At 34.6% G+C, this 6,000-nt stretch overlaps 1 protein-coding gene across 1 annotated transcript in view; it reads left to right on the top strand.

The window, feature by feature from the left end:
* The first annotated feature begins 3,194 nt into the window (after positions 1-3,194).
* Positions 3,195-6,000, top strand: part of LOC133532971 (putative fatty acyl-CoA reductase CG5065) — a 28,566-nt gene continuing 25,760 nt past the window's right edge. The window contains exon 1 of the mRNA XM_061871863.1: positions 3,195-3,481. The gene's annotated coding sequence lies outside the window, so the exon portion shown is untranslated. The remainder of the gene's footprint in view (positions 3,482-6,000) is intronic.

The raw sequence follows: 6,000 nt of genomic DNA, 5'->3' as shown, positions 1-6,000 counted from the left end.
CAAATTCAACTCTATTTTCTAAAGCCATTGATTCAAATTCGATTGCCAATTGGCCGATAGAGTATATATTTCGTCACTGGGGACTTCCATTAACTTGGCAAAATGTCTTCAAATCGTGACGATTTTAATTGAGTTTCCAATCTTAATGCGTTCTTAATCTATTTTTATTTCGTTAAAAAAACCTAGATTTCGCTGTTTCCAAATCAGTAATATCAATAAAGAGTGACGTATTTATTACCTACTGACATTGGTCATTAGTCGTGATATCCTGTTTGGGATTGTTATGTAGAATACCTTTGTAAAAGTGGCAAAATTTGTTTAACCCTCGTGTCTTGAAACCAATACTCGTATTAGCACGAGCGGTTAAACAACAACATTGCCCCCTTGTAAAACAAATAATTACTTAGGTAATAATAATAACTAGGTAACAATTGGTAACGGTAACTTTGCTGAACCCCTCTTGGATGTGCGAGTGAAGTGTTCGAATAGACGTTCCATTTTTGAAATTCATAATACAAATAGCGCATGATTTGCAAACTCAATGTTTGCTTGTCTTTCTAGTTTGATTATTCCTGTCCACTTAAGATTCTATTGTCATGACACGAGTATCTGCAATGACAATATATGATTATGATATTTATGATTACGGAAGGTAGAGGCAAGGAACAGAATCTCCATATACCAAGAAGTGTCCGACGAAAAACCATAAATGAAGCGCCACCTCTTCAATACCTAGAATACTTGAGAAAAAAATCTAATCATAGACAGCGTACTTCACTCCGTCAATAACGCCTAGGTTCTTAGCTACTCTAGCGCTACTCTGGAGAGATTTTCAACAATTCTGCCTAAGGAGTTTCTGTTCCTTGCCTCTACCTTCCATATTTATGATAATGTCATTGCAACTTGTATTTGTCAATTTCGAATAACTGTCATCGTATTTTTTGCATCGTTCATGAATATACATTACATTATTGTTTGCCACAGAAGGAAATTTAAAAACATCGAATTTGAATTCTGCTAGGCAAATTAATTGGTGGGCGTTTTCAGAATTAAATATTTGGCTCAAATAAAGCTGTCCTATGATATTAGTGTATTTTTAGGGTTCCGTACCAAATACCCTTATGGTGCGACTCTGTCCATCCGTTCGTCTGTCATGCTGTCTTTCACATTGCTAAATATCTCGAGAACTACTTGAGCTAACGCTAACCCAGACACATTGAAAGTGTAATTTTTTATTTTTATGAAGTATAGAAAATTCCCAATATAGAGGGGCTATAATTTCAAAGTCCAGTTACCAGGTCAAGTGGGGTATCATTTGAAAGAACTCAAATTGAACATTCCAAACCATTTATCATCAAATTTTTACTTAACATTATCATAAATATTACAGGAAAAATATAATTCCACCTCTATCTTGATAACATTTTATTTTTATTATCAAAAAACCGCGTCTGGTTAATTTGCAATTTAACCTCCTTTGCCATATACTTAGGCCATATGTAGGCTTATTTTCCGCACATGTGAATCTTTTATGTAGTTCTAAACATGACATATGTACCTACGTCACTTTGTCCTACTGTAAATATTAATGTTGTCATAAAAATATGTGGTCATTAAAAGGATAATTAGTAAGTATTATTTTCTATTTCATTTGTTAAAGATACTTTGTAAAAATAACAAACAAGCATACGGCCCGCCTGATGGTAAGCACTACGCACCCTTGTTGAGCTCTGGCAACCTTACTCACCGGCAGGAACACAACACTATGAGTATGGTCTAGTGTTATTTGGCTGCGGTTTTCTGTAAGGTGGAGGTACTTCCCCAGTTGGGCTCTGCTCTAGATCTGGAATGTCATCCGCTGTGCTGTGCCCTACCACACAAAGCGATATGACATTCACAGTGCCCATACCTCTCTTTTGGACGTAGTTTAAGGACATACCCGGGTCCAAAATATTATAGAACATATAGACGTTTCCAGGGAACCCGAGTTCCAGTTAACACTTGTAACTATTATTAAATTATTATAACACTAGCTTTTTCCCGCGACTTCGTCTGCGTGGAATTAGTAATTGGGTAGGTAACTTATTTTTATTTAATCTGCTTTTTATTGATTCCTCATACAAACTTTTCACTTCATTTTTGTCAAAAATGCAAAAATGCATATTCTTTATTTCGTAAGAAAACTTAAAAGTCTTATATAGTCTTTTTTAAGAAATCATTGATTCCCTTTTCAATATTCCACGTCCCACCGGGAGGATAAATCAAACTATCTCCAATCTCCATACGAAATTTCATCTAAATCGGTTCAACGGTCATTGATTCACCAGACAAACTTTCACCCCCTTTTAGACCCTTTAAGGGATGATTACCGGGATGTCCTTTCCCGGGACTGAAACTATCTCTATGCCGAATTTCAACTAAATCGGTTTAGCGTGAAGAACTGACAAACAGACAGACAGACACACTTTAGCATTTATAATACAGTATGGATTTATATCAGTGGGTTTTTGACCTCGTTATTAGTGACGTCTGTGACTTTAAAGTCGTGTGGGATGTCCCTTTGACCCTTGCCGAATGGAAGTTAGCCTTAATGCTTCTTTTTAAGGTTCAGATGCCAAACTGACAATAAATTTAATGCCTTATTGCAAAAATCCTCGACCGCATTTTTCGTCATTTCTTATTTATGCCCTATAATTATCATCTTTTGATGTTCAGAAAAACCATACGTACATACGAGAGAACATTTGGAACGTTCCGCGGACTCCACGGTAGTATGGAGTGTGGAATTAAAGTAGAACTGTTGCAAAAGTGTCCAGCTGTCAGCTATAAATAATAGTTCCAAATCTCTCCAGAGTAGCGCTAGAGTAGCTAAGAACCTAGGCGTTATTGACGGAGTGAAGTGCGCTGTCTATGACTTGATTATTTTTTCAAGTATTTTAGGAATGTAGCGTCACCTATTTAAGGTTTTTTGATGACACTTTTTGGTACATGGAGATTTCATTCCTTACCTCCACCGGCAATCCACGGTACGTTATGGTGGTTGGCTCTAACGCCATTATTAATGATGACGCTCGAATACTAATGCTGTGCTTTGCGACGTAAGCGCCAACCGCCATACTAGTACCTTTTCCGTGGAACGTCACATTTTACTATGTATAAGGACGTAAATGCTGATATATATAAGAGTTTAGTAATGTGTATCTTCAGTGTTGACTGAGATAACACGCGTCAGTTTGTGTGTCTCTTCCGTGCGGACGAACGTATACTATTACGTAATTTTTTACATAAAACCATAAGTTATATTATTATACGGTAATAATTATAAAAAAAAAAAAAAAAATATTATAGGAGTCGTGTATTTTAATTATTATAAATATACAAAGTTTTTCAGTTTATTCTATCGAGAGAAAAGGACGGTAAATTTAGGAAAAGACAATTTTTTGCCGGTTTCGAGTGTCGTGTTGAAGTGAAGTTTCGAACAGTGAGTATTTAGAATACTTAATTGTTTTATTTATGAATTTTATGATTACTCTGTCTCAAAGAGATGAACAGATTTTGATGAAGTTATTTTTTATTTAGTTATCATGTGATTAAGGCGCGGTGTATAGTAAAATGCGCTATTTTTAAATCGATATTTACAGGCTTGTACAAGGATTTCATCGATTATTTTCTAGTATGTATAACTTCAGTCTTTGAACTAGCCGTATGCTTGTCAGAAACACGATGGCTCATCTTTTTCTCGATAGATTTTTGCTTTGAAAATATGCTTAAAACTGTATTTATTTCGATATTTTAGAAGTACTATGATGAATATCAATATGAAATTTACTTCATTCAATAGCTTTTAAGTAACTCTAACATTTTGCTTGTCAGTTTATCGATGCGTTAAATTTTTCATTCATAATTATGAATTCAACATTTTGTCTACTAAACGTTACCCTGCGCGGCAATACCGTCAGTACGCCAGTACGCCCGTGACCACTGTCACCGTCGGACCTGTGCTAGTTTAGCGGACGTTACATAAAATGGATAATCACACTATAAATACACAAATATGTTATACACACAATGTTTTCATCACTCTTACGAAGAAAAAACTAATTTTTAAGCTAATTGATTCTTAAATACGGTGACATTTCAGACATCCATCCGTCATATTATCTTTTTTGACAAGTTTTACACACGCACCTGTCCGGCATACATCCACGATTAACCAAATGATGAAATGGTGCCTTGCACCCGAGTTAAACACTCTACTTTTCATTTTTAATACGAGGAAGGTAAAATACATGTACATTTTAAAAAAACACTGCTAAGTATAAAATTCAGTAGTACTTATTTCGTGAGGGGTACCTACTTTTAATTATCAATTTAGGTAAAATAATATTTTAAATGGCTATTACAGTAATAATCAAATTGAATACCTATTTTTAAACGTAAACAAATAAAATTAATCCGCTTGTTTAATTTATATAAGTCATTATATTGGAACAGCTTCATTTTTAACACATACAGGATGCAGGAGATATACTGGATTTAAATAGTGCTTAGTGAAAGGTACCATTTCACGTTTTTGTGGAAGTGCTCAAATGGCTGTAATAGTTTATGTTATAAGTGTTGAATTTGTTTGGTATTTCTGGTTTATTAACTTTCATATGGTATACACTTAAGACTTTATTTACAACATTTATCAACTATTTTATTTTGTAAGGTGAGCAGGAGTGATATTTACCCTTCAAATTCCATTCAAAATTTTGCAAGTACTCGGTTCGGAAGTTCGTATATATTTGTACCTCTCGCCAATATTAAATAATAAGCACTAAATACGTTATTCGATTAGAACAATTAAATTATTGTCTTCTTCTTCTTGGTCCCTCAATGCTGAGGATCGTGACATCATGTCCTTCTGTTGAAGTTGTCCTTGTTGTTGTTAAATTATTGTAATGTTTATGCATTTCGCCACATGCACCTAACTAATCAAACCTAGCAACAGTGACAGTTTTCCAGTTTCCTTATTAAAAATGACTACCACCACAAAACAAAGTTATGATTGGAGGTAATTGTTAATTAATTTTCTACGTAGGGCTTAAAATTCAAAGGTTAAGTCATAAAAAGTGCCCGTGAGGAAACGGAATTTTTTTAACCACGTATTCCTGAGGTCATAAGAAGAATTTCATGTACAAGTTTAAGTCAATTCCGCAAAAAAAATTGTTTTTTTTTGTTTACTTTTTGTATGTTTTTAAACATATTAAGATCATGTTCTTGGAAAATTTATGGATTAATATAAATTGGTACATTTTTTTTCGTAAAAATTAGTCTATTCAAATGTTACCTTGTGACTTTGACATCTGTCAAGAAGGTAGTCTAGACTAGGTCCCAAAGTGGCGACTGGCGACATAGCCATCAAAAAGGCGTTATGCACTAAAACACAACGAAAAATTTTTTTTTTAAATTGGTATTAACTCTGAAACTAGGCGAATTAAAAAAGTTTATATGACATTTTTGCCTCTAAATACGATCCGGAATATACTGTTAAAATCTTTCCGTTTCCTCGAGGGTACCGTGTATTTACAAAATAACCTCTTTAAAAATCAAGACAGAACTCGACCTAGGCGTTCGATCCCGGATGAACGGTCCTTAGCAACCAAGCGTTAACAAGCGTGTGTATGTATGTTTTCCTTGTCTAACTTGCTAGCTACTTTTGGGCGCTAGAAGAGCGTAAATATACTTCAAAGCCTTTAATTTTGCCACTAAATATGGCAACACCTCACTAACCACCCTCTGTTGGCCGACAGCTTTCTGGCTATCGACCCGTGAGTGGTGGGCCACCACTTGAAGGGATAAATAACATAGTTGACGATAAAATAATTTTGTTCATCGGAAAGTTTTGTATGTTAATTAACTTTACGGAACAGGTCTTAACTGTACTTCTTTCCAAAGGAAAATAATACTCATTGAGACAATTCTAACAACCTCAAACGCAATTTGGTTGCGATATTT

This window comes from Cydia pomonella, chromosome 28 (genome assembly GCF_033807575.1).
Source record: "Cydia pomonella isolate Wapato2018A chromosome 28, ilCydPomo1, whole genome shotgun sequence".
NCBI lineage: Eukaryota > Metazoa > Arthropoda > Insecta > Lepidoptera > Tortricidae > Cydia > Cydia pomonella.
The sequence above is the reverse complement of the archived record's forward strand: the minus strand, read 5'-3'. Positions and strand labels throughout refer to the sequence as shown.